At 52.3% G+C, this 12,495-nt stretch overlaps 1 long non-coding RNA gene across 1 annotated transcript; it reads right to left on the reverse strand.

The window, feature by feature from the left end:
* Window positions 1-730: 730 nt before the first annotated feature.
* LOC143270880 (uncharacterized) lies at window positions 731-4,240 on the reverse strand. Its single transcript, XR_013048098.1, has 3 exons — window positions 2,526-4,240; window positions 2,349-2,435; window positions 731-1,209 (listed from the first exon to the last, which is right to left on the reverse strand). It is a non-coding gene; the product is annotated as an uncharacterized LOC143270880 (long non-coding RNA).
* Between the last annotated feature and the right edge of the window lie 8,255 nt (window positions 4,241-12,495).

The following is a 12,495-nucleotide window of genomic DNA, read 5'->3' on the forward strand; positions in this document are numbered from 1 at the left end:
TGGCACTCTGATATATGGAAGTCATTCCTCCCAAGTGCTGGGATTTCGGGTGTGAACCACCATACCTGGTTTTTTTTTTAATGGCTTGTTTTATTTATTTATTTATTTATTTATTTATTTATTTATTTATTTATTTATTTATTTATTTATTTATTTATTTCAGAGCTGAGGACCGAACCCAGGGCCTTGTGCTTGCTAGGCAAGCACTCTACCGCTGAGCTAAATCCCCAACCCCAGCTATTTTTGAAACAGGCTTTTGCTATATGGCCCTTGCCCTGGTAGGCCTGGAACTCACTATGTAGCACAGGCTGGCCTTGAACTTGTGGTGATCTTCTTACTTTAGCCTCTTGAGTTCTGTGGTTATAGGCATGAACCATCATACCCAGCTTGTTCTCTCTCTCTCTCTCTCTCTCTCTCTCTCTCTCTCTCTCTCTCTCTCTCTCTCTCTCTCTCTCTCTCTCTCTCTCTCTCTCTGGCCTGGAACTAATTCTGTGGAACAGACTAGCCTCCAACTCACTGTGATCTGCCTGTCTCTGCTTCCTGAGTGCCAAGATTTGAAGGCGTGCACCACCACATCCAGTCCCCATCTATCTTCCTTCCTTCCTTCCTTCCTTCCTTCCTTCCTTCCTTCCTTCCTTCCTTCCTTCCTTCCTTCCTTCCTCCCTCCCTCCCTCCCTCCCTCCCTCCCTCCCTTCCTTCCTTCCCTCCCTCCCTCTTCCTCCTTCTCTTGTTTTGTTGACATGGGGTCCAACAGTGTACCCTAGGTTAGCCCTGAACTCACAATCTTCCTACCCATGCAGCTCCAAGGATATCTGTAGCCACCACACTTGCCACCCTGTTTTCCACCCATTGTGTCCTGTCCCTTCCTGAGAAGCTGCCATAAGGGCCTAAGTGGCTGCAAATGGGGACATTCTGCCTTTGTCTGGGCCCCCGAGGCCAATCACTCTTGCCTGTTGTCTGCCTGGCCCCACATCTCCACTCCCCTCCTCAGATGGAAACTCTGTCTTCACTCACACTTGTTCCCTTTATATCTCTCCCCTCGGTTTTATGGGGCGGCTGTGGCAAGAGGGAACTGGGGAGGCTGTGGCTCCGAGACTGTCCTTTATTAGTTCTCTTCCCTGGGAAACAGGGGGCTGCAGCTGGCCGGCGATCTGGGTGGGGTGAGCCGGTCTCTGGCTGCTGGGACGGCTGCACATCTGGGGTGGGGGCCTGGAAAGGAAGCTGAGATGAATTACCTGTGTGTGCTGGGAGAATCAATTGGGCATGCGGGCACGCTGCCTGCTCCGCCGGAATTAGGGAGCGGGGCTGGGGGCTCCAGCTGGGGACTTATGAGAAGGCAGAGCCCCCATAGTGGAGTAGGCAAGGGCAGAGCCTTGGAGAGAAAGCCCAGCCTCCCGGTGAAAGAAGAAAGGGCTATTTTCTAACTCGAGGCGGGGAATCTCTCCAAATGAGCCCTCCCTTCTCTGTAGCACCTTCTAGACATACCACTAGGCCTACATACTTGCCATCCCTTTCCCCACCCACCCCATAGCTACTTCTGGCTGGACCCCCACATCTCCTTCTCCTACCCAGTTGGCATGGGTGCTTCATACATTCCTTGCACATACGTGCAAATTCGTGCACGGGCTCACATTTTCCTCTTCTCTCAACATCTCCCATCCCTTCCACACTCCCAAGGCCACTCTGACACTTATTAGCTGTGTGTGGTTTTGCTTTTCCTAGTCTGGGAAATAGGACTGATCATTCTAAACAGGAGGCTTTGGGATGTTGAGTCATTTCCAGTAATGCCTGGCCCTGAGCTCCTGTTCCTGGCTGGAAGTTCTCTGGACCTGGAGAAGCCTGGACTTTAAAGATGAGTCGAATAGGGCTCAAATGTGGACTTTGCCATCTTCTATCTTCCAGGGTCTCAGTTTCGTTTCTACTCTGAGCTGATTATTATTATTATTATTATTATTATTATTATTATTTTATTATTTGCAAGCTCAGAAGGGTACTGCAAGTCAGAGCCCATCCTGGAGCTTCCTTTTTATACCTTCCCATGGCAATGCTCTCAGCCACCCCCAGAATGTGCCTCTTCAGCTTCCCGGGCGCAAAGTGAGTGAGCAGGCGGCTAGAGGTCAAAGAACCAGGTGGGCTTGACTAGTGTGCGGAGGACAATGCAGATGGCCTCCCTCCCCCAGCAGCTCCTCGGGTCCCTTACTCTCCAGGAGGCAGCCTCCTCTCTGACATCATCTGTAGTCAATTCCCCCGAGGGCCATCCCCAATTTTCATTTCCTCTCACTAATCCTGGCATGCAGTCCCTTTGCACAGCCCGGAACAGCCTCTGTCCCGGAGCTGGCTCCACTCACCAGATATGTGTTGCAGCTCATGGACCCAGGTTCTCAGTTGGGACGGCCTTGTAGAGTTCATCATTTACAGTCCTCTTCCTCCAGGCCCTGCAGGAGGATGGGCAGGGTCTACCCACCCACTCAGCACCTTGGTACCATTAGTAGAGGGCTCCCTCAGTAGGCAGAGGAGGTCTATACCTGTGCAATATTGATGAGCAGAATGCCAGCTGACTATCAGCCCCCACTCACACTCTTGGCCCTTGAGTAGTTCACAACATGGACCACTTCCCATGGTGGCTCTGGGAGACGCAGATTAATCATCAGAAGGTATGACCAGATGCTTGGACTGGGGCTTATCTGAGGTCCTGATGTAAGAAAGGTTAGGAATGCTATATGAAGTCCCAGAGGTAGGAAAGCACCAAAGGAAGGTGAGCTGCTGCATCTGAATACATGCGCATCCAGCAAGGGTCACCCATTCACCTCCGAGATCACCACCGTCAAAGAGGGGGGCCAGAGCTGAGGGCAGGATTAAGCAACAGGAGGAGAAATGAAGTTCACAGTGGAATCTCAAGCAGGAAGCCCTGGGCTCTGGAGAACAGCAATCCAGGACTGAGGGTCAGGTTGAGCCAGTCTGGTTAGAGCTGAGGGCTGATAGGAAAGAAGCAGGAGGTGACCCTTACAGGGCTGACAGGCCATCCATAGAGTCAAGTCCATGTGCAAGCCCAGCCCACGTGCTCAGGAGATCCTTCCCCACTGCTTCCCTCCAGCCCCAGGAGACAGAGTTGGAAGAATGTAAGCGTCCCTCAGCTTAGTGCTTTTACATTACGCCCTGGTGCCTTCTCTGGTCCCTCTGTCTTTCTCTGGACGAGCCTTTGGTATCTCCCACTGCTAACTCAAATGCTACCTTCTGGGAGAAGCTTTCCTTGATGCCCATCCCCGCCATCCTTGCAGAGCTTCTTGGTCCCAGCTGTCGTCACAGCCTCACTACATGGTTCTCTCAGTTTCTCTGAGCCTGGCACTGAGCCTGGCTACTGGGTGGATGCAAAGTGAAGCAGAAGGGACACATGTTTACAAAGAGGCCACCAGCTCTGGGTCGGAGAAGATCCGAGGCTTTGGCATTCAACTCAGGGCATAAAAGTGCGTGATTCTTCTCATTATCAGCACCCAGGCTATGCCTGGCATCCAGGTGAAGGCATGATGGCGGGGCAGAGAGCTGGGAAGGGGCAGAGCCTTATTGCAGGGGATTCCTGATCCTCCTAGGCCAGTTCTTCCCATTCATCTCCCCCAAGTCTTGCATCAAGCTCTGGATGGGATTCAGAAAACACATGCATGGGATACCGAAATGATATCTAAGCCGCTCCTGTGATGGGCACATTGCCAATGTCCTGTTTTGATTGGCATGCCGGAACAGCCCCCGTTGCCCCTTCTCTGGCCATTCTGGAAGGCTGTTTTCCTAGAGAGGCCTTATTGGTGGCCCCAGACCCCGTTCCATACCTTCCATGGAACAGCACAGCCAAGCAAGGGGAAGTGATATCAGTGAGCCAGGCTTCTGGGATTCGGGACTCAGTTTTTCCATTAACTCCTCTGGTGACTGTGGTTGAGTATGTGATCCTCAGTGACCCTTGGATTCTCCCTGCTGGAGACTGGAGGCCTCCTAGAAGGAAGGAGAGAACCTCCAAAGAAAACCAGCAGAGGATGGCTTTGGGTGCTGAAGCGTGGCCCTCACCACCGTGGGCAAGGCACATCTGGTGCCCTGCGCCAGGCGCCCTGTCGTCCGCCCCAGCGCCTGAGCCTGCACCCGCCTGGCCACAGGCTGAGGAAACATAATTGTGCCGGGCTATTTCAGACCCATTATCTCAGCTCAGCCCCGGCTTCCTGAGCAGGCCCCGAATTAGCCTGGCGCTTTGTTCTCAAGTGCATTCGTCAGATCGCTTGGCCTGTACCTCGGGAGGAGGGAAGAGGAGGGAGGGGAGGGCAGGGGAACGAGGGGAGGGCAGGGGCGGAGACTGGGCGGAGAGGGAGCGGGAGGAGGAACTCGATGCTAATTAAGTCTCATTAAAAAGAAGACGACAATGAGGAATAAGGCGAAGAAGAAAGAAAAAACGAAGTGGAGGGGGGAGGGAAGGGCTTGCTGAGGAAGCAGAACAGCCACCGGGAGAGAGACGCACACAGAAGCGCGCAGGCACACACACGCCCACAAAAAGACAGGCAAACACACACAGCTCTCCCTCCAGGCAGCCTGTGCCCGCTCTGCCCGGTCAGCCTTGGCCCGCCAGTTTGGCCCCAGACTTCCGCTCAGAAACGTGCTCTTTCTTCCGGTGCCCAGTTCAGCCAGGATTCAAATTCTGCCTGGGCTACTCAGTAGTTCGAGGCCTTGGGCTAATCCCCTCTCAGGACCTCAGTTTTCAACATTTGTCACAGGGGAATCCTCAGCTCCTCTGAGCAAAGCTGGCCGCAGGAAGAGACCAGAGTATGTTTAGAGGTGTCTAGCCTCAGCAGCCAGCCTCATAGCACAGTGCCCTCAGGGGTCAGGCCTGGCCAGGCAGCCACCTCTGAGCAGTTCTCAGAGCTGGGGGGTGGCACAGTCTCTGGCCTTAGGCGCTGCTGAGTTCCCTCCCCTCCTGCCACTGTTGGTCTGTGCCCCCCCTCCCGCCGCCACCAGCCCAGGCTTCTTTCATGGACCATTGCTTGGGCAACAGACAAAGCTGCCTAGGGGTAGGGAGGCTCTGTATCACCACAAAGGTCCTCAGTCACCCTAATGAACTAACTCAGCTCTCTTTCTCTCAGAATTCTTGTTTCTTAGTAACTCACGTCTTCCAATGGAGCCCAGCTCAATGCCAAGCTTGCTTTTCACAGCACTCAGCCAGACCCTGGGTAGATGAGAAGACCTAGCATGGGATGCCCGCACCACCCTTCTTTGTCTGTAAGGAGAATCCAGCTCTGCTCTCCCTACCTACCCCAGTCCTGAGAGTGCTTCATGCTCTTCCCTGCAAGGAAGAAGATATCCAGTTCCTCCTGAGTCTCTCGAAGACAGAAATTCAGGCTGGGCCTTGTAATTATCATTTACAGTCTTGCTCAGGCTCAGACAGTGGATCCAGGGACTTCAGTTAGAGCCCTTTCCCAAGCTCTCTAGCCCAAGGCACCCCCAAGAAAACTTTGTTGCAGAAATGATCATCTAGACTAGTGGTTCTCAACCTTCCTAACGCTGCGATCCTTTAACACAGTTCCTCGTGCTGTGGTGACCCCCAACCAGAAAATTATTTTTGTTGCTACTTCATAACTGTAATTTTGCTACTATTATAAATCGTAATGTAAATATCCATGTTTTCCGATGGTTTTAGGCGACCCCTGTGAAAGGATCGTTTGACCCCCAAGGGGGTTACAACCCACAGGTTGAGAACCGCTAACCTAGATGGTCGTAGATTCAAATTTCGGCTCTAAAAATCAGTGGCTACAGCTCTCCTTGGGAATCCTTAGTTCCATGTTCCATAAAGCGCAGTGGGTGCCTGTGGCTGGCCCATAGAGTGCCTGATGGCGTGCAAAGCTGAGGCTGGCTCATAGTTGATACTCAGTTCATAGTGTTTGCACTTCTTCTATTCCATTGCCTCATGTTGCCCATACACAAATGCCCTCTGAGCAGTCCAGACGTCCTTGTGCCTGGCAGGGAAGAAGAACTGGAGGAGGAAGATGCCCTCTGTGGGGCCTTGCGGTCTGCTGGGGTCTAGGATCACAGGAATTCCGGCTGACCCAGGAATTGAGATCAGCGAGTAGTGTGCTTACAGGAACCAGAAGGACAAGGCCTGGCGTTGGGAGGCTTGAGTACCAGTCCCAAATTTTCCAGAGACTTCATGGGCCCTTAGCTGCCGGAGTCTTTGCCCCTACATGGATGTCAGCCAACACCCCTCCCCCAGTGGCAAGGCTGCATAGGCTCCAAGATGCAAAACCGAAGGTCAGTGCGGAGCCCACCGCCCACCCCCACCCAGCTCGGTGAGGTCAGCTGGCAGGCCTCCCCCACACTTCACTCTCCTCTCTAGCAGAGCTGTTTCTCACAGCATCTTCTACAGGAGTGAGCCCTCCGAGCCTTTCCACCCCACATTCCTGTGCAAGCCTTCAAGCAGTCCCAGACGGAGCTGGGGCTGGGCTGGGATGCACCGCGAGCTGAGTCGAGTTCCCATTGTCCGCAAATCGGGACCAGCTGTGAGCAGCCTGACAGCCCCGGGCTCATGGCCGCCCCCACTCTCGCTGCAGCTACAGAAGAAGGAAAAAGAGAGAGCCCACCGCACCGCCGGCCCAGAGCTCCCCCTCTCCTATGTGCACGCGCGTAGACGTGCACACGTACACAAACAGCATGCCCAGCTCTCTAGCCAGGAACAATCAAGCATTATGAATAAAGATATGCAGCTGGACAGAGAATGCCTCCACACCCACCTGGCCCACCCAGTAGCACACAACTCTCCTCCCTGTCCTGGCCCTCAGCACCTCAGAAGCCCCCACCCTGGTCCACAGGCATGTGGAGGCCAGAGCTCAGGGGCACGGGACTGCCCTAGTCTGCTAGAGCCCTCAGTGGAGACTTGTGGTCCTGTAGGAAAAACGTTGCTTGCCTCTATCATATCATGACGTAGGAGTCTGAGCACAAAGCAGGCTGTGGCTTCAGATACCAGGGCTAGTGAGGAAAGGGGAAGTCAGACTGAGGCCAGACCCTGATTTCAGGACAGGAAAGCTGGTCCAACTAAGTGTAGACCCTGACGGCGGTCAGGCCCAGTGTTGGGGCAGGTTCAGTAAGAAGAAGCCAGTGTGTGAGCATTGGGTAGCAGGATAGTATATGTGAGTATATGTGTGTAGCTACTGTCCGTTGGACTACAACTGAGCATTTGGGAAGCTGCATCCCTAACCCAAGAAGAGAACCAGCAAGGCTCTGGTTCAGGGCTTCCAGCTGACCATGGAGCCCACTGGAAAGACATACACCCTATTGGATAATGAGTCAAAGCATTTGGACCCAGGTATGGCAGAGAGTAGCAAGCAAGTCAGTAGACGTGAGCTGGACGGAGTGGTCCCTGCCAGCCCCATGGCATCAACGCCGATAGAAGGAGAACAATTCCCTCCTAGTGTGCTCTCCCCCCATGCTTTCTCAGAGCCAGCCTCACTAATACCCTCTCCCCAAACCTGGGAGAATGAGGTGGACTCCTCAGGTCAGCATTTGCTTCAGAACTGAGGTTTGGAGCCCTAAGCCAGTAGGCCTCAATCCTGCCTGCCTCATAAAATCTCGGAGGGGATTTTGACAAAAACCACAAAGAACTGGAGACATAATACAATGGTAGAGTGCTCGGCTAGCAGGTGCAAGGCCCTGGGTCTGTCCTTGGCAATCTCTCTCTCTCTCTCTCTCTCTCTCTCTCTCTCTCTCTCTCTCTCCTCTCTCTCTCTCTCTCTCTCTCTCTCTCTCTCTCTCTCTCTCTCTCTCTCTCTCTCTCTCTCTCTCTCTCACCCACCCCCAAGGACCAAGCCATACTCTAGAGCAATCCAGGTCAAGCTCTCCAGGGGTGATTATCATGTGTAGTCAGCCAGTGGCACCGTTAGCGAGCAGCAAGCAATCCAGCAGAGAACTTCTAGACAGGGGTACATTAGAATCCAAGCTCTGCCTCTTTTGTGCCCTGAGCAGAGTCCCTATCCTCTCCAGGCCTCAGCTTCCTTATCCACAGAGCCCAGGCTCTGTAACTGTTAGGAGGTGGCCCATGATTCACCACTGAAAGTGCTCCTCAGATGTGGCTATCATCAGCAGCTGGAGAGGCTAAGGCAGGCAGAGAATGCCAAGTGGGTTAAACGTCACCCCCACTCTAAACTGGGGCTTTGAGCATCAGGCAACGGGCTGCTAATGTCAATAGTAGCTGAGATGGGTCAGATCATTAATGACGGTGGGCTTGTGTATTATTGAGGCCAAGAAAGGCACCAAAAGCCACTAGGTGCCACCGATGTGTGGTTCAAAAGTGGAAACTGGGCAGCAGAGAAGAGAAGAAACGTGAAAGTTGGCAACATGGTGCTGTGGGATGTTAATGTATGTCCTGTGGGAGCCCTTCTTGGGTTCCTTGTGGCGTTACCCAGCAGGTTTGCATAGAGGATGATTAGGACCATGGGCCTGAGTGCAGGTGTCTGAGATGGTCTGCACTTGGCTGTACTGGGGGATGGTCTGTATGTCAAGTTGCTCTGATTGGTCAATAAATAAAACCTGATTGGTCGTGGCTAGGCAGGAAGTATAGGCGGGACTAACAGAGGAGAAATAAAAGAACAGGAAGGCAGAAGGAGATGCTGCCAGCCACCGCCAGGACAAGCAGCATGTGAAGATGCTGGTAAGCCACGAGCCACGTGGCAAGGTATAGATTTGTAGAAATGCGTTACTTTAAGATATAAGAACAGTTAACAAGAAGCCTGCCACGGCCATACAGTTTGTAAGCAATATAAGTCTCTGTGTTTACTTGGTTGGGTCTGAGCGGCTGTGGGACTGGCGGGTGACAGAGATTTGTCCTGACTGTGGGCAAGGCAGGAAAACTCTAGCTACAACATGGGCACTCACTATGTGGCAGGCACGTATTGGTACGGAGGAGGCACAGAGGTAAATATGGCAGGGTCCTTGACAGAAGACTTAGAGTCATGTGCTACGTCCTGTCCCAACAACAAAACAAAACACCGGGGAGTGATACATTCCCTTGACACAGGAAAACCATTCCAGACCAATAAAAAGGCAGGGGTAAGGACACTGAAGACTGTGGAACAAGGTTAGCCTTTCTACCCTCACTTCCTGCAGAGTGGGGATGGGAAGGAAGAGGCAGTCAGCCTGCTGGAGTCTGCCAAGCAAGGGCCAGTTGGGGGGCTTGAATCTCAGCCTTTTGGTCCTTCCCCAGTCTCTGCCTTGGGACACTTCCGATTAGCCCCCACCAAATCTGCAATCGGGTCCCACCATTCCTTCCTGTCTCCTGTGATGATGGAGGAAACCAGGCCTTCCCCCTGTTTCACGTGAGCCCTTCTTCACCGTCTCTTAGAGAACCATTCTCCAGGCGTGATAGGGTGATGGGATCAGAGCAGCTCTGATTGCTCAGAGCCACCCCTCACCAGATCAAGCCCACTAACGATCTAGGCCAAGCCACTTGAGGCCTGACTCATCCCTGAGGATACGAAGCTATTAACAGTTGCCGGGGGACTACTCTTTTGGGGGTACAGGTTGCCTATATGTTGTCCACGCTCCTGGAAGCAATTTCAATAAAATTGGTTCCCCGAGGTGAACTTTGGGTGGAACGGATCTTAGGCCAGTGGTTATGCTCTCTGGTGTGAACAGAAAAGCCATGCACTTTCCCCGGGCTCTTTCCAACAGGCCCCTCTCCTCCTTTTTCACTTTGTCCCTTTTAGCCAAAAACAATTCCTCTGAAGACAGGAAAAGAAAGGGGAAAGAAAGAAAAAAAAACATGAAAGGTGAGGAGAAGAGAGAGGAGAGGAAGATAGATGAAGGGAAAGAGGAGGGGGCAGGGAAGGGAGGAGAGAGGAGAGTGGGTACAGGTTTATAATCTCAATATTCGGGAGAACGGGGCAGGAGGATTTCGAAAGCCAGGCCAGCAAAGGCTACTTACAAAGCCCCTGTCTCCGACAACTGTTCCCATCGCTGTGTGCTTCCCTCTACCTACAGCCTCATTTCTTCCCTTTCCTTCCCTTTCCAAGGAAACTTCTCAAAAAGCTGTCTGCACTCTCCACTTCTCACCTCCTGGTAATCCATCAACCACTTTATTCTGCCTTCACCCTTCAGCCTTCCACTAAAGCCATTCATGTCGGAATCTCCAACAACTGCCAGACTGCCGAATGCAGCAGGCCCTTCTAAGAGCAGCCACTGCGAGAAGTACGCCATTGTAGTGGCCTGGGCAGGGCTTCTGGAGGAGGACTGTCTGGGTGTGACTTCTCACCCTACTCTGGACCAACTGGCTAACTACGAGAGCTGCTTAAGATCTCTGAGACTCCTAATCTGTAAAGGGGGCCTGATAACAGCACTGGCCTGGGTAGCGCTGGTGCAGGGATTAAAGGGGTTAACCTAAGTTAAGCTCTTTAGCCTCCCACCCCCCACCTCCACCCACTCCACCCCCACCCCACCCCCTGCTCCCATCAAGGACAGATGCTCTATATGAGCTATCTCCAGGCACAGCTCTCACCTGACTTCCCAGCAGACCTCCTCAAAGTTGTCCAGTTCTTTCCTACTCCTGTGACAATGCACGCTCTACATTTCCCCAACCTCCACAGCCACTCGACTTACTCCTCTGCAATGTGTGCTGTACCCCCTTAGACACCTTGCTGGGTTCTCTCCCTCACTGAGCTCAGACAGGCTCAGGATCATAAATGTCACTGAGAATCTTGCCTTCCCAAATGTCCACTGTCCTCCCAAGCCCCTTTGCTCTTCAGGCTCATTTAACCAACATTGACTTTGATATCTTGATTTCAACGCTTCAAGAACAGTCCAAACTGGACATGTCCAAAGAAATATGTGCCATTTCACCCCAAAGTCTGATTTCCCCCAGGGCTTCCTAGCTTAGAAAACAGCACAAGTCGTTAGGTGCTGGAACCAAGGCTCCAGGAACTATTCTAGACTCTTTTTCCTCTCATTCCCACCTTCAGTTGAACAGAGGTCCAGTTGCTCTTCCTCCAGTAGATGCCATCCATCCATCTCTCCTCAGCCTGGGCTGCCGCCACCATCTTATCTGTAGGGAACAACTGTGTGGACCTCCTTACTTCTGTCCCTACTTCCTGTACCCTACTACAGTCTGGTCCCCTAGCGATCACCAGAGTGGGTTTCAAAACGCATATCAGACTCTCCTTCTCTGTAACTTCCAACCTTGTGGTTTCTGCCTGGGCTTTGAATTAAACACAAGCCTCTTTCCAAGATGCTTCCTTCTGACCATATGGGTCCCATGAGTCCCTTATCCTGCCTACTTTACCTGTGGTGGCATCTGTTTCAGTCCTTAGCACAAGCTCTTTGCGGTGGCTAGTCTCTTTGCTGGAAAGGTGCTTTTGGTCGCCCTGTCTTTTCGGTGACACTTTGTTAAATAGCATCTCCCTAAACAGGCCTCTCCTCAACATCATAGGTAAATAGGTTTCTCCTGTTCTTCTCCGTAGTAGGATCTTCTTAGCCCTTCTTGGTCACCTTGTGCATGTATTTGTTTCTTCTCTATTGCACTTGGTAGAATGGACGTGTACTTAGGACAGACATGGTGACTGTCTAGTTCCCTGTGGCTGCCCCAGAGTACAGGACAATGACCATTACAAAGATCTCAATTGCTGTTTGTTGAATGAACCAAAGAAAACAGGGCTGGAAAGAAGCAGATGGGGTGGAGAGAAAATCATAAAGAAAAAACAACTAGAAGTCACGAAGTGGGTATTATTGCTCTGCAAAGAGAAAAAGACAGACACACAGGCCCCAGACAGAGCAAAGATGGCCCTTGTGTGGCAAACGGGAAGAGCAACGGAGCCACAGGAGGCAGTGAGAAAGGCACGAGAACATTCCATGAACCCAAAGCCAAGGCAGGCCGGAGAAGGGCAAGCAGAAAGGGACAGCTGGCAGGGATGGATGTGAGGATGGCCACTCCATCTGGTGACAAAGGGAGTCACTGACGACTTGTGAAAGAACTTTCCAGCAAGAGGTGGGGGGAGGGCTTACGGCAGTAGACTGAGGCATGAGTGGGAGGCCTAGAGCAGAAAGAGAGAAAGACAGCCCTTCCAAAGAGTAACTGAGAAAGGAAGGGAAGAGAGAAGGCCCAGCTTGAGGGGGAGGCAGGGTCAAAGGAGGGTCTCTTTGAAGGATAGGAGAGAGCTGAAAATCCTTATAGGCTGGGGAGGAAATAGCACTCAAGGAAGCGGGGAGATGAAAATACAAAAGGAAGGGCGTAATTGATGGCATTAGAGGGTAAGTATGGACGGGAGGATAGACATGCCTTCTTAGGAGGGAGATAGGGAGGAGAAGGAGGGGGAAGGAGGGAGGGAGGGAGGACATGCGCAGAGATACTGAGGTGAGGTGCACGGCCCGAATCTTTAGTGAAGCTAGGAGTCAAGCACGAAGACTTATGCATGTGGGGGTAAAATGTAAGAAGAGCAGAAACACAGACTGATGCTTCCTTGAGATAAGTGGAAGGTCACGGACTGAGGC

The sequence above is a fragment of the Peromyscus maniculatus genome, chromosome X (genome assembly GCF_049852395.1).
Source record: "Peromyscus maniculatus bairdii isolate BWxNUB_F1_BW_parent chromosome X, HU_Pman_BW_mat_3.1, whole genome shotgun sequence".
Lineage (NCBI taxonomy): Eukaryota > Metazoa > Chordata > Mammalia > Rodentia > Cricetidae > Peromyscus > Peromyscus maniculatus.